Here is a 25,412-nt window from a genome sequence, read left to right on the forward strand (position 1 = left end):
ATTCTGGCTTTAAAAGATTTATCACCAGAGGAAATTGACAAGGGGGAAGTTATGCCGACTAACTCTCCCCACGTGTCAGAGCCTATAACTCCCGCTCAAGGGGCGCCAAGTACATCTAGCGCACCCATTGCGTATACTTTACAAGACATGGAGGCAGTTATGAATCATACTCTTACAGAAGTATTGTCCAAACTGTCAGGGTTACAAGGAAAGCGAGACAGCTCCAGGGCTAGAACAAATACAGAGCTCTCTGACGCTTTAGTAGCTATGTCTAATATACCCTCAAAATGTGCAGAAGCCGAAGCAGGAGAGCTTCTATCTGTGGGTGATTTTTCTGACTCAGGGAAGACACTTCAACCTGATTCTTATATGTCTACATTTAAATTTAAGCTTGAACACCTCCGCATGTTGCTCAGGGAGGTTTTAGCAACTCTGGATGACTGTGACGCCATTGTAGTCCCAGAGAATTTGTGTAAATTGGATAAATACTATGCTGAGAAAAAAAGGGGGAATGGCACTAGCACTACAATACTGTTGATAGAGGGTTGCTCGATTGGATTAGATTGATATCTGTTTATATACGTATATATTTATCTATACACATGCATACATCTATACACACATTCACGTCTGTATGTATATCAGTCTGTAAGTGTAGTTTGTGGTGAGCTGGGGTGCTTGTGCACAGAAACAACTTTTAGATTGAGTCTAGAGCCCAGGGGAAGGGATCAAGACTAGAAAGAGTGCACTTTGGCAGCACTCCCGTCCCTGATTAGAGTAAATAATAATAATAAACTCACATTCTGGACCAAAAAGTTTCTATTCAAAACAATTTACTTAAAACATAACTTATATTAAACAATAGTTATAAAATCAATATTTGTGTGTGTGTGTGCTTTAAAAACACATAGAAACTGGATTGTAAATATTGGCTAATGGTCAGTTTGGCAACCTAGTTATGCTATTATAGAGGGCGCCTCTAAGGGATCCCACTCTTATATAGGTGGTTGTTTGTATTTTATATCATGTGCTAGGGGTGGATTAGAGTGTTTCACAATGGGTTCATACCTAGGTGCTGTGTGTAGCACTTTCTAGGTTTGTGGTTGGACTAATCAAATGCCTAATTCAGGTTTTACAAATGTGACATCTAATATAATTGTTGTCAGATTAACTTTTTCCAGACCTTATACTCAGGCCTGGTTTAGTATGTTGGACTTCAGGCTATCTGGTAATATGATAAATTATATGTTGGTTATTTATCTTCTGTCAGTACCCTAATATCTCACAAAAATACTTTAGCACTTTATATCAACTGGGTGGAGATATAAATGTCACGGGTTACATTTAAGTCTCTATTACATCTTGTTGGGGCATATAATGCTGATGGTGCCCTAAGTTATTCGTCACTTTTATTTCAAATACAATGAATTGATATTGATACCAATAGATTTAGTAGCAGAATTTGTTGGAATAAATATATTACTTGCTTCCAAATGGTACACTGGGTCTAAGTTACACCTTATTTGAAGCTACAAGACTTGTAAATCTTGGAATGAAGAATTAAATTTTCTTAGCTGAACAGGAATTTGCTTTGTGCAATATATTTTTCTCTTTCTTTTTATATTGTGCATAAATTTCCGGTTTTGATGTCTATTAACATACACTGTCTATAATGACCTATTATTTAGTCCACATCTTAGGGTGCTTGGTGTAAACTTTCGGATTTTGAATCTTATATTTAGCTGTTTTGAAAGTGTAATGATTTTGTTTTATTACCTTGTACAGGCGATTTAAATAATGCCTTATTTTGGCAAGTGTTCTTACAAGTTAAACCTGTATATCATCACCTGACATTCACCTCATACGTGTGGCTAAATTCATATGGTATATTGGCTCACAAAGGTTGGTGTATTGTTACCCAAATAAAATACCCTTTATCGGCTTAACTAAATTTGAATTAGACATACACTGCTATTAAAGCTAAGTAGTGAAATAACTAGTTGTCCGTGTTGTAACCGATTTTTGTGGCTGTTTAACTTATATATTAATTTATAAACTGTATCTTGAAAAAGGCCTTATTTTGGCCTTACTTGTCATACGTTAGACTGATATTTACCAATCAAACCTGTGTATCCTTTATACCTATTACACCTCTGGCGTGTGGCACAACTACCAAAATACCTGAGACCGCAAAGGTCAGTATATTGTTACTTAAATACGATACACTTAATAAAGTTTGCAGTCAACATTAACTCGATAATAAGTAGCAGCACCCGCACTGCTTGAAATGCTGTGTACTGAAATAGCGTGATATGCGTCTTATAGCAATTCTCAAACAGTGTCTATTGGAATTGGGTGTTAGCTTGTCTAGTAAATCTGAAAAGATGTCTTATTTTGGCATCTGTGGATTGTAGATTAGACTTCTACAGTTTAAAGAACCACTATTAAATGTTCGCTATCCCCAAACTGATACCCCTAGCGTGTCACCGAATTGCTAATGTAATTCTGACCGTCCCGGGCAATAAGCTATGGCTGCTTTTTAACAAATACAATTATATATAATAAGGTTTTTTTTTGTTTTTTTTTTTAGATTGCCAACATATTAGATTAAATTGTATTTTAACCAGTTCCTATGCCATTTAAAAACGGCTAATTGGGGTGTTTGTTGGACTATACCCCCCCTGACATGTTTCGCCGATACTGTCTCGGCGAAACATGTCAGGGGGGGTATAGTCCAACAAACACCCCAATTAGCCGTTTTTAAATGGCATAGGAACTGGTTAAAATACAATTTAATCTAATATGTTGACAATCTAAAAAAAAAACAAAAAAAAAAACCTTATTATATATAGTTGTATTTGTTAAAAAGCAGCCATAGCTTATTGACCGGGACGGTCAGAATTACATTAGCAATTCGGTGACACGCTAGGGGTATCAGTTTGGGGATAGCGAACATTTAATAGTGGTTCTTTAAACTGTAGAAGTCTAATCTACAATCCACAGATGCCAAAATAAGACATCTTTTCAGATTTACTAGACAAGCTAACACCCAATTCCAATAGACACTGTTTGAGAATTGCTATAAGACGCATATCACGCTATTTCAGTACACAGCATTTCAAGCAGTGCGGGTGCTGCTACTTATTATCGAGTTAATGTTGACTGCAAACTTTATTAAGTGTATCATATTTAAGTAACAATATACTGACCTTTGCGGCCTCAGGTATTTTGGTAGTTGTGCCACACGCCAGAGGTGTAATAGGTATAAAGGATACACAGGTTTGATTGGTAACTATCAGTCTAACGTATGACAAGTAAGGCCAAAATAAGGCCTTTTTCAAGATACAGTTTATAAATTAATATATAAGTTAAACAGCCACAAAAATCGGTTACAACACGGACAACTAGTTATTTCACTACTTAGCTTTAATAGCAGTGTATGTCTAATTCAAATTTAGTTAAGCCGATAAAGGGTATTTTATTTGGGTAACAATACACCAACCTTTGTGAGCCAATATACCATATGAATTTAGCCACACGTATGAGGTGAATGTCAGGTGATGATATACAGGTTTAACTTGTAAGAACACTTGCCAAAATAAGGCATTATTTAAATCGCCTGTACAAGGTAATAAAACAAAATCATTACACTTTCAAAACAGCTAAATATAAGATTCAAAATCCGAAAGTTTACACCAAGCACCCTAAGATGTGGACTAAATAATAGGTCATTATAGACAGTGTATGTTAATAGACATCAAAACCGGAAATTTATGCACAATATAAAAAGAAAGAGAAAAATATATTGCACAAAGCAAATTCCTGTTCAGCTAAGAAAATTTAATTCTTCATCCCAAGATTTACAAGTCTTGTAGCTTCAAATAAGGTGTAACTTAGACCCAGTGTACCATTTGGAAGCAAGTAATATATTTATTCCAACAAATTCTGCTACTAAATCTATTGGTATCAATATCAATTCATTGTATTTGAAATAAAAGTGACGAATAACTTAGGGCACCATCAGCATTATATGCCCCAACAAGATGTAATAGAGACTTAAATGTAACCCGTGACATTTATATCTCCACCCAGTTGATATAAAGTGCTAAAGTATTTTTGTGAGATATTAGGGTACTGACAGAAGATAAATAACCAACATATAATTTATCATATTACCAGATAGCCTGAAGTCCAACATACTAAACCAGGTCTGAGTATAAGGTCTGGAAAAAGTTAATCTGACAACAATTATATTAGATGTCACATTTGTAAAACCTGAATTAGGCATTTGATTAGTCCAACCACAAACCTGGAAAGTGCTACACACAGCACCTAGGTATGAACCCATTGTGAAACACTCTAATCCACCCCTAGCACATGATATAAAATACAAACAACCACCTATATAATAGTGGGATCCCTTAGAGGCGCCCTCTATAATAGCATAACTAGGTTTCCAAACTGACCATTAGCCAATATTTACAATCCAGTTCCTATGTGTTTTTAAAGCACACACACACACACACACATATTGATTTTATAACTATTGTTTAATAAAAGTTATGTTTTAAGTAAATTCTTTTGAATAGAAACTTTTTGGTCCAGAATGTGAGTTTATTATTATTATTTACTCTAATCAGGGACGGGAGTGCTGCCAAAGTGCACTCTTTCTAGTCTTGATCCCTTCCCCTGGGCTCTAGACTCAATCTAAAAATGGATAAATACTATGCAGTGCCTGTTTATACTGATGTTTTTCCAATACCTAAGAGGTTTTCAGAAAGTATTACTAAGGAATGGGATAGACCAGGTGTACCGTTCTCTCCCCCTCCTGTTTTTAAAAAGACGTTTCCCATAGATGCCGCTACACGGGACTTGTGGCAAACGGTCCCTAAGGTGGAGGGAGCAGTCTCTACCCTAGCGAAGCAAACAACTATCCCTGTCGAGGACAGTTGTGCTTTTCTAGATCCAATGGACAAAAAATTAGAGGGTTACCTTAAGAAAAATTTTATTCAACAAGGTTTTATTCTCCAGCCCCTTGCATGCATTGCCCCTGTCACTGCTGCTGCGGCCTTCTGGTTTGAGTCTCTAGAAGAGGCTCTACAGGTAGAAACCCCATTGGATGATATCCTTGACAAGCTTAAAGCTCTTAAGTTAGCCAATTCATTTGTTTCTGACGCCGTTGTTCATTTAACCAAGCTAACGGCTAAAAACTCAGGTTTTGCTATTCAGCCGCGTAGGGCGCTAAAGCTTAAATCCTGGATAGCTGATGTTACTTCAAAGTCTAAGCTTCTCAATATTCCCTTTAAGGGGCAGACCCTATTCGGGCCTGGACTGAAGGAGATAATTTCTGATATTACTGGAGGAAAAGGTCACGCCCTTCCTCAGGATAGGTCCAACAAATTAAGGACCAAACAGACTAATTTTCGTTCCTTTCGAAATTCCAAGAGTGGCGCAGCTTCACTTCAATTCCTCAATTCACTTCAATTCCAAGCCGGTCTGGAGACCTAACCAGGCTTGGAACAAAGGAAAGCAGGTAAAAAAACCTGCTGCTGCCTCTAAAACAGCATGAAAGATCTGCCCCCGATCCGGAAACGGATCTAGTAGGGGGCAGACTTTCTCTCTTCGCCCAGGCTTGGGCAAGAGATGTCCAGGATCCCTGGGCGTTGGAAATTGTGTCCCAGGGATATCTTCTGGACTTCAAAGCTTCTTCCCCAAAAGGGAGATTTTATCTCTCACAATTATCTGCAAACCAGATAAAGAGAGCGGCATTCTTACATTGTGTTCAAGACCTCCTAGTTATGGGAGTGATCCACCCAGTTCCAAAGGAGGAACAGGGGCAAAGCTTCTATTCAAATCTGTTTGTAGTTCCCAAGAAAGAGGAAACTTTCAGACCAATCTTAGATCTCAAGATGCTAAACAAATTTCTCAGGGTCCCATCCTTCAAGATGGAGACTTTTCGAACCATCCTACCTATGATCCAGGAGGGTCAATATATGACTACCGTGGACTTAAAGGATTCTTATCATCACATTCCGATACACAGAGATCATCATCGGTTTCTCAGGTTCGCCTTCCTAGACAGGCATTACCAGTTTGTGGCTCTTCCCTTTGGGTTAGCTACGGCACCAAGAATCTTTACGAAGGTTCTAGGGTCACTCCTAGTGGTCTTAAGGCCGCGGGGTATAGCAGTAGCCCCTTACCTAGACGACATTCTGATACAGGCGTCGAATTTTCAAATCGCCAGGTCCCATACGGACATTGTGCTGGCATTTCTGAGGTCTCATGGGTGGAAAGTGAACAAAGAAAAGAGTTCTCGCAAGAGTTTCCTTCCTAGGAACTCTGATAGATTCTGTAGAAATTAAGATTTACCTGACAGAGGCCAGGTTGTCAAAACTTCTAATTTCCTGCCGTGTTCTTTATTCTACTTCTCGCCCTTCAGTGGCTCAGTGTATGGAAGTAATTGGCTTAATGGTAGCGGCGGTGGACATAGTGCCGTTTACCCGCCTACATCTCAGACTGCTGCAACTTTGCATGCTCAGTCAGTGGAATGGGGATTACACAGATTTGTCCCCTCTACTAAATCTGGATCAAGAGACCAGAGATTCTCTTCTCTGGTGGCTATCTCGGGTCCATCTGTCCAAGGGTATGACCTTCCGCAGGCCAGATTGGACAATAGTAACGACAGATGCCAGCCTTCTGGGCTGGGGTGCAGTCTGGAACTCCCTGAAGGCTCAGGGCTCGTGGACTCAGGAGGAGGCACTCCTTCCGATAAACATTCTGGAACTAAGAGCGATATTCAATGCTCTTCAGGCTTGGCCTCAGCTTTCTGCGGTCAGGTTCATCAGATTTCAGTCGGACAATATCACGACTGTAGCCTAGATCAACCATCAAGGGGGAACAAGGAGTTTCCTAGCAATGTTGGAGGTTTCAAGAATAATTCTATGAGCAGAGGTTCACTCTTGCCATCTATCAGCTATCCATATCCCAGGAGTAGAGAACTGGGAGGAGGATTTTCTAAGTCGTCAGACTTTTCATCCGGGGGAGTGGGAACTCCATCCGGAGGTGTTTGCACAGTTGATTCAACTTTGGGGCAAACCAGAACTGGATCTCATGGCGTCTCATCAGAACGCCAAGCTTCCTTGTTACGGATCCAGGTCCAGGGATCCCAAGGCAGCGCTGATAGATGCTCTAGCAGCGCCTTGGTCCTTCAACCTGGCTTATGTGTTTCCACCGTTTCCTCTGCTCCCTCGTCTGATTGCCAAAATCAAGCAGGAGAGAGCTTCAGTGATTTTGATAGCACCTGCGTGGCCACGCAAGACTTGGTATGCAGATCTGGTGGACATGTCATCCCTTCCACCATGGACTCTGCCGCTGAGGCAGGACCTTCTACTTCAGGATCCTTTCAACCATCCAAATCTAATTTCTTTGCATCTAACTGCTTGGATATTGAACGCTTGATTTTATCAAAACGTGGGTTCTCCGAGTCGGTCATTGATACCTTAATTCAGACTCGAATGCCTATCACCAGGAAAATCTATCATAAGATATGGTGTAAATATCTTCACTGGTGTGAATCCAAGGGTTACTCATGGAGTAAAGTCAGGATTCCCAGGATATTATCTTTTCTCCAAGAAGGATTGGAGAAGGGATTGTCAGCTAGTTCCTTAAAGGGACAGATTTCTGCTCTGTCTATTCTTTTGCACAAGCGTCTGGCGGATGTTCCAGACGTTCAGGCGTTTTGTCAAGCTTTAGTTAGAATTAAGCCTGTGTTTAAACCTGTTGCTCCGCCATGGAGTTTAAATTTAGTTATTAAAGTTCTTCAAGGGGTTTCGTTTGAACCTCTGCATTCCATAGATATCAAGCTTTTATCTTGGAAAGTTCTGTTTTTGGTAGCTATCTCTTCGGCACGAAGAGTTTCAGAGTTATCTGCCTTACAGTGTGATTCCCCTTATCTGATCTTCCATGCAGATAAGGTAGTTTTGCGTACCAAACCTGTGTTTCTTCCTAAGGTGGTATCTAATAGGAATATCAATCAGGAGATTGTTGTTCCGTCACTGTGTCCTAATCCTTCTTCAAAGAAGGAACGTCTATTACATAATCTTGACGTGGTTCGTGCTTTAAAGCTTTATTTACAAGCTACTAAGGTTTTTGTCAAACATCAGCATTGTTTGTTGTCTACTCTGGACAGAGAAGAGGCTAAAAGGCTTCAGCAACTTCTCTTTCTTTTTGGTTAAAGTGAAGTTCAAGTCCGCCTCTGTAGTTAACATTTTACACATTTAGTTTACAAAATAGTATCATGTTAATTCATCGTTTTTCCTAAAAGTAAGCTTGTCGCTTTAAATGTCAATCTATATTTACCGTCGGTATTGCTTCCATTGTCCGCCCAACATTTATCACTTTTTGATTGACAGTTTTTCCAACATTCATAACCTATCCCTTTACTCACCCCGTGGCGTCCTGCCCCTTTTTACCATCGTCATCATCCACTATTGCGCATGCGTAATACAGCGTGTGTCGTCCTAATCGCAATGCTCGTTCACGCTTAGCGCATGCGTATTAGCCAGGATAGTGGATTTTGATACATTGAATCATTCGGTACTGCTCGCAATAGAAGAAAGGACGAAATCCCTTTATATTCTTCCAAACAGGTAAATAACATTGATCTAAATGCCCATAACAGTGACTTATCTTTATTCTTTCAGTGTCTATATTGAACAATGCTCCTAAATGAAATAAGCGACGGACTGAGATTTTAAACGCATGCGCAAATGAAGCTGTAATACGCATGCGCATATCGAAGCACTTGTTGTGAACGCGCTTTGGAGAGACGATTTCTCCTTCTTCTTGCGCTAGATACGTCATTGCAGCCAAATAAGGAAGTGGACCGGGGGAGGAGTAACACTTAGAAACAACGGTATTATTTATATTCATTTTTAACTAAATTCTTAATTTTTTTTGTAAAACAAACTTAGCAACTGTGCTATTGAGCGGTTAATGTTTAAACGGGTGATGAGCAGTGAGGTAAAATTGAACTTCACTTTAAGAAGTATAATCCGCTTATCTTATGAGACTGCTGGCCAGCAGCCTCCTGAAAGAATTACAGCTCATTCCACTAGAGCGGTGGCTTCCACATGGGCTTTTAAAAATGAGGCTTCTGTTGAACAGATTTGTAAGGCAGCGACTTGGTCTTCGCTTCATACTTTTTCTAAATTCTACAAATTTGATACTTTTGCTTCTTCGGAGGCTATTTTTGGGAGAAAGGTCTTACAGGCAGTGGTGCCTTCCGTTTAAGCGCCTGCCTTGTCCCTCCCTTCATCCGTGTCCTATAGCTTTGGTATTGGTATCCCACAAGTAATGGATGAATCCGTGGACTGGATACACCTTACAAGAGAAAACAAAATTAATGCTTACCTGATAAATTTATTTCTCTTGTGGTGTATCCAGTCCACGGCCCGCCCTGTCATTTTAAGGCAGGTGTTTTTTATTTTTAAACTACAGTCTCCACTGCACCCTATAGTTTCTCCTTTCTCTTGCTTGTCTTCGGTCGAATCTATATAGACAGCTCTGCTGTGGGTGATCCTCTTGCAGCTTCCTGTTGGGAAGGAGAATATCCCACAAGTAATGGATGAATCCGTGGACTGGATACACCACAAGAGAAATAAATTTATCAGGTAAGCATAAATTTTGTTTTTAACCCCTTGAATGCTAGCGAAGGCTCTGAGACGTTGCAGAGTTTTTCACTCTAGTGCTAACGACGGCTCAGAGCCGTCGCTAGCACTCTCCCACCTTGAGGGAGATCTGGGGACTCCTACCCCGGCGATCATGCCTGTAGAGTGACAGGCATCGTTGGGGCTTCCCGTTTTGCATTTTATTTATACTTAACAATGTTAAGTATAGGAGCAGGGGGCATGCTGCTTAGAAGCCTGTATCTCAGACCCTATCATTGGAAAGGTAATCGCCCAACCTTTCCAACAGTGTAAGTCTTGGGGGTCTGAAAAAAATAAAATAAAAGTTAAAAAAAAATAGTTAAAAAAAAAAATAAATTAAAAAAAAACATTAAAAAATCCTAGCACCCAGGCGGGAAAGTACTTAGCACTCAAAGGGTTAATAGTGGTATAAATACACAGTTGTTCAAAAAGCGTTAGTGGTCTCAGAATGTCCTGCTTATATGGGCTATTATTTATCGTATGTCATAAGAGTACCAGTTGTGAAATGGGTATCCTATTTCTTCATTTAGTAGGCCTCTGTCTTTAACACCAACAGAGTTTGTGATTAAGTATATAGCGAGATTCTGTAAGTTCTCAATCACATTTGTGTGAGTAAAGGAACTTTTGTTGTATAAATAAATGGTTTCAGCAACGGAGTCAGAGGGCATATCAGGGTGGACACTCCCTTTATATGGGTAATTACATAGTCCCAAACATCAAGAGTGGCTTTGCTATATCTATTATGTTGCAAAGTTTGTGGTCTGGTTGACTTAGGAAGCCAGTTTATATCTCTCATGTATTTGATGTGAGATAGAGAGGTTTCATTCTGTATCCATATGTTGGATGAGCATGTATGATTCCAAGATATTACTCTTGTTAGATGTGCTGCTCTGAAGTAATTTGTTATGTTAGGAACATTCAGTCCTCCATCCTCTTTGCTAATATATACGGTGTATTGAGCTACCCTGATCCTTTTGTAAAACTAAATGAAAGAATTTATCATTTTTTGTTATGTTCGGAGATACGAATTAGGTAGGGTTATTGGTAGAATTTGGAAGAGATATAAGTATTTAGGCACAATCATCATTTTAACTGTGTTTATTCTACGCATCCAGGATAAATGACCCTGTTTATGCCAAGCCACTATAAGGTTCTGAGGGAGATAAAATTTTCATGAAATAAATTTTTAAGATCACATTGTCTGCAAACAAGAGGCATTTTTGAATAAGATTATCATATTGTACGCCTTGAATATCTGGGTTATTCCTAATCTGTATTGCTAGTATTTCCACTCTAAGGGCAAATAGTAGCGGTGATAGATGTTGTTTTCTTTAATCTTAGCTCAAGGGCCATTATATAATGTTTGAATTCTAGTGATAAATACATTTAAAAAGCCAAATTTCGACAAGGTTTTTCACATAAAATGCCAGTCCACCCTGTCGAAAGCTTTTTCTGCATCAGTGGAAAGGAGGGTAAGCGGGGTATTATTATCGGAAGCATTTTGCAAAGAATGCAATACTCTAATTGTATTATCCTTTGCCTCCCTGCCTTTAACAAATCCCACCTGATCCGGATGTATGACTTTTGGTAAGATTATATTCATTCGAGTCACAAGTATTTTAGCATATATCTTTATATCTGTATTTATAAGTGATATGGGTCTGTAATTTTCAACTTGGTGTCTGGATTTGTCTTGTTTTGGGATGACCGTAATTAGAGCTTCTAGTAGAGGTTGAGAGAAGGCATTGCCCTGATCAATGGAGGTAAAGAGATGATATAAATGTGGGCACAGTTGAGTCTGAAGTAATTGATATAATTTTGCTGTGAGACCATCCAGACCGGGAGATTTACCTTTTGGCAGGGCTTTTATTGTGGTTTTGATTTCTTGCAATGTAATAGAGGAGTCTAATAATTGCCTGTTTTCATCTGAAATAGAAGGGGTTTCTAACGTTGCGAGATACGCTTCTATATTCATTTTGTCATAAACTGTGCTAGGATTAAGATTGTAGAATTTAGAATAATAGGATACAAAAGCTTCCCCAATATCCTCATTTTTGTTGATGGGCCTGCCCAAGGGATGTGTAAGTGATCTAATAAATGTGCTATATTTTTGTTTTTTAAGAGATCTAGCCAATAGGCGTCCTGCCTTATTGCTCTTTACAAAAAATGTTGCTTTGGTAGTAAGGGCTCTCATATGTGCATTTTGTATTAGATATTTTTTTTTTCCAAATTTCTTTATTACATTTTCTTACATTTTTATCACAATAAGACAATACAGAAAACTAAGAGGAAAAAGGAAGAAGAAGAGAAAGAAAATCTGTAACGAACATTCGTGAAGACACAGCTTCCAATTAACCAAGGAGAGAGTCGCAGCTCTCATATTTCACCCGTATTTTAACCATACTGATAAAATATACATAAATATAGCATCACTGTTTACAGAGAAAAAAAAAAGAAAAAATATTTCCCTCTCTCTCCCCCCCCCCCCCCCCACAAAACCCCCACCGCCCAACACCCCCGGAACATTACCGACTAGTGATCCTCAACAGGGTGCACAAGCCATGTATGTGGGAAAACATTAAGTAATTTCAGTTCCGCAAAGCTCACAGATGATAGGAAAGGAGAGAGAGTCCGAATTTGAAGAGGGTTTGTATAAGATAGAATAACCGGCGTCCATTTCCATAGAAACTTCTTAATCCTTTTCTCCGACGTATCATGAAGGTGATAAGATTCAAAGACAATTTGATCTTGGAGCGTTTTGAAAACCATAACTAATCCTGGTATACGCCTAGCTTTCCAATTTTTAGGTATGCAATATCTGACTGTGAGAATAATAGTATTTAAACTATTTATGGTGTGATTATTAAAGGCCTCTTGTGGGGGGAGTAAAAAGATGACATACTCAGCAGATAAACCAATTGTTATTTTATATAGTTTATTAAACCAGAAAATAATTTTTAGCCATAATTGTCTTACTTTGGGACAGGTCCAAAACATATGAAGTAAATCTGCCCTATCATGTGAGCATCGCGGACATAAACTAACCAAAGTTGGATAAAATCTTGACACTTTCCAAGGTGAGAGAAATTATTGACCAATTTCATATGAGATTCATTCCAAGACACCGGGACTTTACATTTACGTAATAAATCAAAGCTCTGTTTGATTTTATCATAGTTTACCGTCGGGATTGTAGAGAGCCAGGACTTACAAATATTGTCCCTATATAGTAAGCTCTGCTTGGTCAGCATGATATCATTCATCAAGGATATTGAGGAATTTCCTGTAACAAATTTTTGTATACACAACTTAATGTCAGGCCAAGCAAACAACTTAATGTCAGGCCAAGCAAGTAAAGAAGAGAAACACCAATTTTGCGATGAAATAAAATGGCGGATTTGAAAATACGCAAATAGGTTAGATTTAGACAATTCATATTTATTAAAAATAACATCTGCCATTAATATTTGGTCATTTTCATCAAGTAGCTGTTTTACGTAATATAGTCCTTTTTCAGACCAATCTTTGAAGATTTTTTTATATAAACCAGGGAGAAAGTTTGGATTACTAGAAATCGGGAGCAATTCCGAGAAGGTAAAATCCATATCTAGCATGGCGCAAAACTTTTGCCAGGCTAAGACTATATGTTTAATGGTGATGAGGCAACTAATATTCTGAGGCAACTTCTGTGCCGGAGAGTGAAGTATAGCTTTTAGCGCAAACGGTGCAATCGGATAGTTTTCAAGCTCTTCGGATAAAACTAAATTAGTTCCGGCAAGCCAATCTATCGTCTTTTTGACCATTGTGGCCAGGTTATAAAGTTTAAGATTAGGAAGAGCCAATCCCGCTGTTTCACACTTTTGCATTAATCTTGCAAGCGCGATTCGAGGCCTTTTGTTGTTCCAAATAAATTTAGAGATTTGAGCATTAAATAACTTTAGATCTTTATTTAGTAAAAATAGAGGGAGGTTCTGGAGAGGATATAGGAGGCGGGGAAAGATGATTGATTTAATTAGATTAACCTTTGCCGTAATAGACAAAGGGAAGACCGCCCAAAGATGCAAGTCTGTTCCAATTTTTTGGAATAAGGGCTCAAAATTAGCTTTGTACCACAGCTTGGGATTTTTATGCAGAACTAACCCTAGATATTTGATAGAATCAACCCATTTGAATGGGATATTAGGGACTACTGACTGGGTATTGTTTATACACATTAATTTACTCTTCTCTAAATTTATCTTGTACCCTGAAAAGGAGCTAAAGGCTTCCAGAACTTGCAAGACTATCGGTATAGACTGCTGGGTGTTAACTAGGAAAACCAGCACATCATCAGCATATAACAAAGTTTTAAGACGCTGCATACCAAATGGGACTCCTCTCAAGACCTCTCTGAATCGAATCGCGAGATGCTCCAGCGCTATATTAAAGAGTAATGGCGAGAGGGGGCACCCTTGCCTAGTACCTCTTTGTAGTGTTATTTTAGGAGATAAAGTCCAATTGATAAGTAGAAAGGAGATTGGGTTCTGATATATTCTAGAGATGAATTGTAAAAATTCCCCTTTAAACCCAAACATCTCCAACGCCCTGAAAAGATATTCCCAGACAATCGAGTCAAATGCTTTGACCGCGTCCAGAGAGAGAATAGCAACATCTTGCCAAAGTGGCTTCTTCCTAAGCTTATCCACATTCCAAGCGTAATCCAAAAAATTAATCACTTACGAATATTTTTCACTGTATTTCTCGCTACCATGAATCCTGTCTGGTCTGGGTGAATAATTTTGTGTATACAAGTAGAAAGTCTTGAGGCAATAATGGCCATTAAGATCTTGTAGTCTATATTCAACACCGAGATCGGCCTATAAGAGGCCAGATCTTCAGGGTTTCTACCTTTTTTTAAAATAAGGGAAACATTAGCCGCCAGGAAATAGCTTGAAATAGACTTATTTGAGCTTTTTTTTTTTTTTTTTTAAATTTCTATTTGATTGTTATTAAGCCATTTGGGATACAGAAAGGAAAAAAAAGGGTATTTACATATCAATAACATATTTGTGGTATCAATACACGATATACACCATCATATATGGTTAGGAAATAAACCAGTAAAACAATAGGAAAAGATACATAACCTAAACAATCCCTTTTAGCTTCTTATTTCAATTAACAAAACTTTGTTGTTGTTTTTTTCTTCCCCTAAATGGTTAATTTTCCTGACTATATTAGAACAAAAGAAAAGAAAGAAAAAAAGAAAAGAAAAGGAAAAAAAAAAAACAAAACCCCCCCTATATAATTAGAGGTAATTCATTCCTCAATATAGCATTTAGGACATATTCCGTAGATCTAAACGGATATATAATTTTCTTCTGTACTTCTATTGGTTGAAAAAGAATAAAAATCTCCCATTTTTGAAAGAAACTTACAACTTCTTTATCTTTATCGTGATCTATCAGACTATGCTCCATCGTCATTTGTTGAAATATCTGCTTATTAAGTTCAGTTATTGATGGTGATTTTTTCGAGATCCATGTTTTTAACAAAAGAAACCTAGCTACCCCTATCACTGTTTCAATAAATAGCTTATTTTTAACTCTTTCTGTTGCGGGAAATAGAAAAAATACTAAGTCACGGTATACAACTGTCTCTACTTTTAATATTTTGGATAGCCAATAGCTTACTTTAATCCAGTATTGATTTACTATTGTACAACCCCAAAAATAATGGAGAATATCAGCACTGCTACTACCACACTTTACACACTTGTCTTTCAATTTACTATTCCATCTTGACATTAATGAGGGTGTCAAGTATGCCTGATTTAATATGTTGATATGTGCTTCTCTATAGTTGGTGGACATAAAGATTGTATTTATTCTAATGAAACTGTTCTGAATGATTTCCTCGTTGCATTCTGTTAGTCCTTTCATATGCCATTTTTTAACAATCAGTTGCAAATTCGATTGACCCTCCTGAAATGTTAAATCCTTATACCATTTTCCAATAGATACATCTCCTATCTTACACAATTCAAGCTTCACTGAGATTATAGGCCAGCTCCATTCTTCCCTTTGAATTATTAACAACTTGTTAACTAAGTTCCTTAGTTGAAGATATGCGAAAAAATTCTTGCTAGGTAAATTAAATTTTCATCTAATCGTTTCAAATGTTTTTATCTGCGGTATAACCATATTAAAATTAATCATTTGATTAATATCTCTCAGTCCCTTCCTTTTCCATCTGTGGAACACAGCTGATTTTAATGCTTCAGGAAATGGGGGGTAGCCTATTATTGGTAAATAATTAGATACTGCATGTTCCACTTTAAGATTTTTACAATACTGCTGCCATGCTTTAATAACTCCCATGACTGACCTGTAATTTTTAATCTCCTTTGGAATGTCTTTTCCTTGTGTATGTAAAAGCGCTATTAGCGAAAATGGTTTTACTATCCCCTTTTCTATGGCTTTAGCTGTGTAATATTCTTCATCTATCAGCCATTCAGCTGCTATTTTAGTCAAACACGCTATATTATATTTTTCTAAATCTGGGAGGGCCAATCCTCCGCATTCTTTCGGATGTGATAATATTTTTAGTGATAGCCTCTTCCTTTTTTCCCAGAATTCTCTGGAAAATTTATTCGGGGCATAGACATTGCATGATAATATATCTAGCAGCAGGGTCTACTTCTACTTTAATTATCTGGTATACCAACTCTTTATGAAAGAGAATAGCGACCCCACATTTTCTGGATAGGCCAGATGTGGAGATTACTTCCCCTACCAATTTTGTCTTTAATTTAGGCGCTTCTTGCTCATTAAGATGAGTCTCCTGAAGGAGAACAACATCTGGTTTGTAGCTCGCTAAAGTTTTAATAACTAATTTGCGTTTAATGGGGGAAGTTATCTCTCCTATATTCCATGATAAAATTTTACAACCTTCCACCATTTATAATCAGGCTAACTAGCCGTTTAATAGGGAACAAACCAGTCGGGACAGACCGAGGACGCGGCGCGGGTGGGGAGCCGAGGGGAAGAGGCGGCGGGGAGGAGAGTGAGAGAGGAGAAGAAAAAAAAAAAAGAATAACATTTAAACAATTTAACAACTTCACTGGCAATATCTACCAGTGAAAACCCGCTCTTCATCATTTAAGAGTACAATCAACCCTCTACCTACTTTCTATGTTTATAGGATTATTCATTCTCAATGTATTTTTTAACTTCTGCGATATCATCAAATGAATGTCTGGTACCCTGATCCTCTACTATGATTCGGGCCGGATAGACCATGCGGGCTTTCAACCCTTTATTTATTAATTGTGTGCAATAGGGGGCCATTAGTCTTCTTTTGGAAGAGGTCTCAAAGGAGAAGTCCTGGAACAGTAATATCCTGCTATTTCCAAACATAAGCGGATCTGATTTTTTAAACAATTTCAATAACTCAACTTTATCTTGGAATTTTAGAAGTTTGAATAGACAAACTCTGCTCTTAGAGACTCCATCCAGAGAAGACTTCTTAGGACCTAATCTATGGGCCCGCTCAATCGTGAGTGGTAACAGATGAGAGGACATCCCTAATGATAAGGGAAGTGTAAATTACGTAAATTTTATTAAATCTTCATATTCTGCCGTTTCAGGAAGACCAACTAATCTAATATTATTACGCCTGGAGCGATCCTCCAGGTCCTCCAGGCGTATCTGCATATTTTTAATTTTAGATTCTTGTTTTTGTAGAATATCTGCCTGTACATGGGTCTGATCTTCTACGCCAGAGATCCTATTCTCTGCTTCTGTTAATCTGGCTGAAAACTGTCTCACATCAGAGGACAGCAAGCCTATTTCGGTAGAAATGGAGCCTAACTCTTTTTTAATAGCTTCAAATTGAGGTGAGAAGACTTCTGATATTTTAGCTATAAGAACTTGCGAGTCAAAGGGGGTCCTATTAGAATCCATTATACTGTCTAAACTGGTATCAATTACTTTATTTTTCTTATCTTTTGTTTTCACAGGCATTTTGGGTGAATTAGAATTAACCTGAGTGATGAATTTTTCCATTCAGCTCGTGCATATAATAATAGAAACCACAATCAAATCCCACACAATGCCAGGCAGGGACCTGGCCACATACCGTGCAAGGTGAAAACCATAAAAAAAATGGGTTTTTTTTTTTTTTTTTTTTTTTTCTTTTTAACCCTTTACCCTACTATCTTTTTATATTCACTTACTTCCCCCTATCCCACTTCCCCTGTTTACTAATATATAAATTATTGTGCATCAAATTTTAGTGATAAAGAAGAGCCTGCAATCTCTTAATAAGGTTTTACCAGTTAGGCAAGTAATCTAAACTTCCATAGGTCCTACTCTTCTTATAAGTATATTAAAGGTATTACAGAGCAATAAAATAGATTAATCAGTGTTATACAAGGTTAACTATTCAAGTCTTCTCCAGAGAGAACTCTGAAGAAGATTCAGCTAGCTGATTAAATGAGCAAATCAGTGTCACAGTATTGCCATAGATAACAAGATAAATACACTGCTGGAACACTAAACTTCAAAAACTCCTAGTATTTAAGGATGATAGCAGGTACATGTGTCCATTGCAAGTTTAAGTTCCAATTTTGCTCCCTCAATCGAAACCATATACTTTCTGTATGTCCCTCTCAGTGGTAAAAATAGAGAGCACAATCAACAGCTTCCAGATAGCAAAATGGTGTAAGATGTAACACATTAGCTGCTTTCACCATAAATTACATCAGCCTTCCACCACGTTTTATAAGAAGACAGTTCCTTGTTTCTGTTTGGAGCTGCGTTGTAGCGCCTTTTCCTCCGACCCACCGCAAAGGATTTAAAACAGTGAAGGAATCAGAAAACATATATAAGCGAAATAGAGGTTAGACTCACATTCTTGGTGACTCAATGTCCCTGTGCCTCGGTCCTGAAGGGGTTAAGACCGCTGATAGTTTGTGTGTTTTACACCGCTCGCCAGCTCCCCTCCTCAGATTGCGCGCCTGTGCACACTATGATCCTTCCGTATGTAGCTTTCAGTGAGACGTCACCCCAGCAGCACACCTACGCTTCTTATTGGGAGGGTTGAGGGGCTCACCTCATCCACGCTTGGTGATTGGACAGGATTATCCGGCTGGTTTAAACCACATCAGCCGGCTACGAGGACTGGATATTTTGTTGCAATTTGTAACTGTTTAAATCAAAGGAGAGGATACAACTTGTATAGTGCTCTAGGAGAAAAATTGTTTCTCGCTACATTTAAATTGGTACGTTTTTGAGTGGATGTCGGGTCTAATTTGTGAATACTTTCCTGGGTATTAAGATCTTTTGTTAGAGAATATAAATGTTGTGGGTGGGAAAAAAGGTATAGTCTTTTCGTGTTTTATGTACTGTCCTCCAGGTAACAAACAAGGTGATTGATTGTAAAAATGTGCAATTATTCTTCAAAAGGTTTTTATGAAGGTATGATTTCGCAGTGGAGGTGTCTAATGTTGGATTCATCAGAAAATTAAAGTCGCCTCCTAAAATAATTGGGTTTTTAGAGATGTCTAGCAATGTGTTGACGAGAGACTTAAAGAAAAAGGGAGTAGGTCTATTTGGGGCGTAATTATTTGCTAATGTGACCGGACTACCATAACAGAGCCCAACTAAAATCAAAATTCTGCCTTCTTTATCGGTATATTTTTGTAAAAGCTCAAATGGAGTGTTAAGTTTAAGAGAGATACAAACCCCATTTTTCCTCTGTGGGCCTGAGCTGAAAAAAATGCTGATTATAGTACCTAGTGGATAATGTGGGTTCATTGCGTTTTTTTTTTAAGTGGGTTTCCTGCGTCATCACAATATCTACATGTCACGCCGCACCACTCTACCCGTTTGCTTGGGGCGCTGCGTCTTCTTCCCTGCTCGTTTGCCAGGGGCTGTGTTGGGTCCGGATGAGTGCGGCGCTGATGTCATCGCCGCACGCTCCTCTCTCTCAGATGCCGGTCCAGATTCCTCTGGCGCGAATCCTGCGCCTATGTAAGTCTCTCAATAACGATCTATCACTGCCCAAGTATAGGTGTTACTTTGTGTGCTCCTGGGTGTAATAGATCGTTACTACTGTATTGCCTTTGTGTTTGAACCCTGCCTGTCTGACTACTCTGCCTGTTATACCCCTGAATTGTTGGATTGATATACTGCTGCTGAACTCTGCCTGTCTGACTACTCTGCCTGATTAACCCCTAAATTGCTGGATTGATATACTGCTGCTGAACTCTGCCTGTTTAACCCCTAAATTGCTGGATTGATATACTGCTGCTGAACCTTGCCTGTCTGACTACTCTGCCTGTTTAACCCCTGTTGTTCTGGATTGCCTCTTTGTTGCCGAACCCTGCCTGCCTGACCATTCTAGTGGTGTGTCCTTGGACTGCTTTTCCGTTGCCAAACCCTGCCTGCCTGACCATTCTAGTGGTTTGCCCTTGGACTGCTTTACTGTTGCCAAATTCTTCCTGTCTGACCATTCTAGTGATTTGCCTTGGACTGCTCTGCCATTACCGCTGGGGACTGTCCTGCCTGTGGTGAGTGCCGCCCTCCTCATCTTACTAACATTCTCTGCGCTGGGATATTCCCTATCATTCCGGCTCGACAGCGGGATAACAAAACTACTGTCCGAGTTCGGTCTGATAGAGGAGTATCCCATGAGCATTACACTATCTCTTTTTTATAAAAATCATTGTGGGCTATCGATCTCTTTTCCGCAGATAGAAAACCTTTCACATTTTGGCTCGCTATAACAAGTGAGCCATCTTTAGGGTGTGTCGTCATTGCTATTATTGACTAGTTAAAGTTAATAGATAACAAGATATGCCAAACAGTGATTTAGGATATTTGGTAGGTTAGGGTATCAGGGAAGTATTTATGTAAATTATCAGATAGGGGTATCAGAAAAAATAAATAAAAGGGAAGCAAAAAAATATAAATTTAGATATTTCAGGAGTTGTTACAGTAAATCCTGATAGATGCTTTTATATATCTATCTATTGAGTACTTATAGAGCGCGAACTAATCACCCGTGAGTGTCTCAAGGCACTATATAGCAAACTGGGTGTGTATATGTCATTTTTTCCCTTTTTCTCTCTAAAAAAAAAAAGAAGGGAAAACAGTATAGAAAATCAACTAAATTCTTAAACAGGAGAAATAGGTAACTGTTTTCAGAGTGCGCTATCACTTAAATCAAGAGTATATGGAAATATAAAATAACGGATAAGTTAACATAGGGTCTTGTAAATAAGAGCAATCAGCTAGTAACATCGAGGCCTACTGAACAAATTATTATGACATACAACTTGACTGGCTATAAAGGCAAACAATACAATCTGAAGCATGTTTATGCATAAATCAATGTATAACCTGTAGATGAGAACAATGCATTTTGGAATGAGCTTATGCAAAATCCAAGGTACAGACAAAATATAAAGGTGAACAAACATTTTGGCTTTAACATTAACTTATGTTAACTGAAAAAGAAACATAGCATGCCAAATATATGGCAACCTTCAGTGTCTTTATAATAAACATATAGATACCTAAATGGTAGGTTTTCTTAGAGAGATATCAACCTCTAATTTACTAAATAATAATAGATTAGAAGAGGAATATAGAAAGAAAAACATAAAGTCATATTTACTCATTAGGGTGGTTCCGTATCAGTTTCCGCCAGTATGGCCTGTCTGCGTTTACTTTGTTTAGTAGACATTTCAGTCCAAAGACGTCTTTGGGATTTGAGGATGTCTTGTCTTGAAGATTGCTTATGGAAAGGTTGAGATTCTTCTTTGTCAGGAAGTGAAATGTTCTTCATGTTGCAGAACTTGTCAATATCAGACAGTGAGGAGCATTCAATCTTCTTACCATTCTTCATGGTGATCACAGATGTTGGGAATCACCATCTATAAGGAATTTTTAGTGTGCGTAGATGAGTAGTTAGGGTTGAGAAGTCTCTTCGTTTTTGAAGGGTTCTTGTTGAGAAGTCCTAAAATACATGTATGCAATGTCCTTGGAACATTATAGCTTGCTGTTTCCTATTAAAGTTATATATCTCTTCTCTCTGTTGATAATTTGAAAGTGGACAATTATATCCCTAGGTGGAAAGTCAGCTGTTGGTTTAGGGCGTAGAGATCGGTGAGCCCTATCAAGTACTATGTCAGGCAGATCATATGTGTTATCCTTCCCCAACTCAGCGAAAAAGGCTTGTAGATAGTCCTGAATTTTGTTATTTAGTACTGTTTCGGGAATACCCCTGAATCTTAGATTACTTCGCGGTGACCGATTTTCCAAATCGTCTAGCTTGTCTTCAAGATCTGTGATATATTGACGACGTTGTGATACCTTAGAAGAGAGATCCGCCATTTTTTGGGATATGACAAATTCATGTTCTTCCAATAAATCAACTCTGTGACCAAGATCAATAATGTCCTTCTTTAAATCTGCACATTCATCTTTAATGCAGGATTTTACTTGCACAATGAGGACCTCCATAGCCCTGTAAGTGATAGGACTGTCATCCCTATTTCCAGTAGTTATTGGGGATGGGCACCCGGAAGTAGCCGCCATGTGGCATGAATTATCATCAAGAGATGGCTGTGTTGTTTCTGAGTCCTTTTCACTTTTTCTTTTGTCTGTATGTTTGAAAAAGGTATTTATTGCACCTTGGCTGTTCTGTAATGTTTTCTGCAGTTTGTCATTCTTTGTAGGTTTCCTTTGTGACATTATGTATGGGATATAGCGTGACAAGAAAGAGAGAGTAATTGCACTCTGTAAACATCTGGTAGTCTTCAATTATGCGCCATTGGTACACACCACTCCCCAGGTAATTTACCCTCACAGGGCGATCACGGAAAAAAGAATTGAGGATATGACCAGTTGCTATGTTAAACAACGGGAAAGGGAGGGGGAGTGTGTGTCCTTTAATATCAAGAACTTCTAGTATTTATCAAACACAATTCCCTTAAGGAATGCCCTTCCAGAATAAGTGGCAAGCAATGATAGTACCGGATTAATGCAATTGGAAGCTGAAGTCACTTTAAAGCACTATATGTACTAATAGATATAAAATGTCTTTGATGGTTGCCTTAAGGCAGTTTAATGTGCAGTAAGGGATGATGTTGGATTAGGGCATTTGCCAGTTAAAGCTACAATAAGGAAAAATTAGCTGTTGTAAAGGTGCAAATCCCATGAAGAGTACTTTTAATCGTTAGTAGTAGATTTGTAGCGTGACTGCTTTTTCACCTAAGTGCCAAAACTACCAGATAAAATAAAAAGGAATAATACAGCGCTAAAATCTAAAGGTTTATCTAAGCCACTCTCCTGCCACCTCCCCTAGATGGCAAAAAGATAAAACTAAACGAAAACCGCAAATGAGAGGGCGCTAAAAGCTAAGAGAAACCAACACACTTAATCAGCATTAATTAAGCATTCATAATAAAGAAAACATTACACCAAGTAATTTGAAAAGTTTACTGTCAAAGATAAATTGTACAATACACGGGACGTCTCCCTGCAAAGATATATAATACAAGTAAAATAAATTAAAAGGAAAGTACTATATGGAATACCACCCTAAAAAATTAAAAAATATATAAAAATAAAAAATATCAAAAATCAAAAAATGATGTTGCTGGCTAAGAGAATATCCAATCAAGGGAAGCGTCAGATGTTCCTCTTTATTGCTGTGGGATCCAGTATGTATCGGTGTTAGAAAGCAAATGTTGCTAGTTAGAAAGTGTCAATGTGATAGTTACTCCATATATTTGTATCAACTCTTCAAGTGTTAGTAACACATATTGCAATTATTTCCCATAATCTTATATGTAGGCTAAAACACTGCTTCAATATATACAGAATGTGCAGTAAGTGAAACTTTGTTTATCAGAAGGTATATTTGTATCACTTCAGATAAATGAGTATTGACTCCGTGAGCCTTGTTTGTCAGTCACTGGTTCGCGCCAAGTTATGCTAATATTTTCATGGGTGATTGGGAAGATAATTTTCTCAACACACATGAATTTGGCGTGGACCTCGTGCTCTTCAAACGGTACATAGATGACATTCTAATTATATGGCGAGGATCCGAAGATAATTTAAAACTCTTTTTTCAAGCAATGAACATCAATGATAGAGGTCTACACTTCACCTATGAGTATAGTAGGACCTCTATCTCGTTTTTGGATCTAGAACTATTTATAGATGATGGCAATATTGCAACCAGAACATTTTTAAAAAAAGTTGATTGCAATAATTACGTGCATAAGAAAAGTTGCCATTATAAGAGATGGAAAGAAAATATACCAACAGGACAATTTCTTAGAATTAAGAAAAATTGTTCTAGACAAATCGATTTCCAGACACAGACTAATATCTTGCAACAAAGATTCCATGATAGGGGTTATTCAGAGCAAGAACTGGAAGGAGCCATTAATAGAGCAGCAACAACAGAAAGAAGCACTCTTTTACAATATAAAGATAAAAATATGTCCAATACCCAAACTGACAATAATGAATACAATGTGGCATTCATTACTGACTATAGTGAAAACCATCAAGCAATAAGGAAAGCAATCAATAGGCATTGGCACATAGTCAAAAAAGATCCTCTAATAGGAGACATGGTAGCTTATAAACCTAAAATTATATTTAGGAAAGCAAAAAACTTAAAACAAATTCTGGCACCTAGTGAACTAAAGAAAGAGGGCACTAGTTTAATTGATCGAGATTTGCAAGGTCACAATCTAAAAGGGTTCTTCCCCTGTCATCTATGTAGGGCTTGCAGATACAGCAATAAAAGTAGCACGGTTCATATAGCAAGAACAGGAGAAGATTACAACATTAAAGATATTATTAGATGCTCACAAAAAGGGGTGATATATCTTATTAAATGCTCTTGTAATTTATTCTATATTGGTGAAACCACTAGAATGCTACGAGATAGGATTAGAGAGCATCTTTGTAATATCGAAAAGGGTAATCTAGATACCCATCTCTATAAGCATTTTAGGGAAACCCACAATAATAGTCTGCAACACTTTAAATTTTGGAGTATATATATATAGTGAGAGGAGACTGGAGAGGGGGCAATTTCGAAAAAAAGCTCTTAAAGAAGGAATCTGAGCTTATATATCAATTTGACACCCTCCATCCAAGAGGTCTAAATTCAGAAATGGACCTATCACCATTTCTAGGAGTCTAAAAGCAAGAGAGGCCCCCCAAAATTATAGATTATATGTGAAATATAAGCCCAAAGTGACCAATCCACATTTATTGTTTTTTATATACAACTAATTTTTCCAAATTTCTAATAATATTGCACTAGAAAAAAACATAATTTTATGACAAAGCTAGGCATGGATATTATGTTAATACCGCTATCCATCTTAAAATATGCCTCCAGGAGGATAAATCCTCAAAAATAAAGTCCATAAAAGACATCACACTTCGAAAGTTATTTCTCCAACATAGGTGTGTCCGGTCCACGGCGTCATCCTTACTTGTGGGATATTCTCTTCCCCAACAGGAAATGGCAAAGAGCCCAGCAAAGCTGGTCACATGATCCCTCCTAGGCTCCGCCTACCCCAGTCATTCTCTTTGCCGTTGTACAGGCAACATCTCCACGGAGATGGCTTAGAGTTTTTTAGTGTTTAACTGTAGTTTTTATTATTCAATCAAGAGTTTGTTATTT

General features: G+C 38.0%; 1 protein-coding gene across 1 annotated transcript in view; it reads left to right on the forward strand.

Moving 5' to 3' along the window:
• SCML2 (Scm polycomb group protein like 2) overlaps positions 1–25,412 on the forward strand; it is a 787,256-nt gene that overhangs the window by 507,320 nt on the left and 254,524 nt on the right. The window lies entirely within an intron of this gene.

Source organism: Bombina bombina, chromosome 3, assembly GCF_027579735.1.
Source record: "Bombina bombina isolate aBomBom1 chromosome 3, aBomBom1.pri, whole genome shotgun sequence".
Lineage (NCBI taxonomy): Eukaryota > Metazoa > Chordata > Amphibia > Anura > Bombinatoridae > Bombina > Bombina bombina.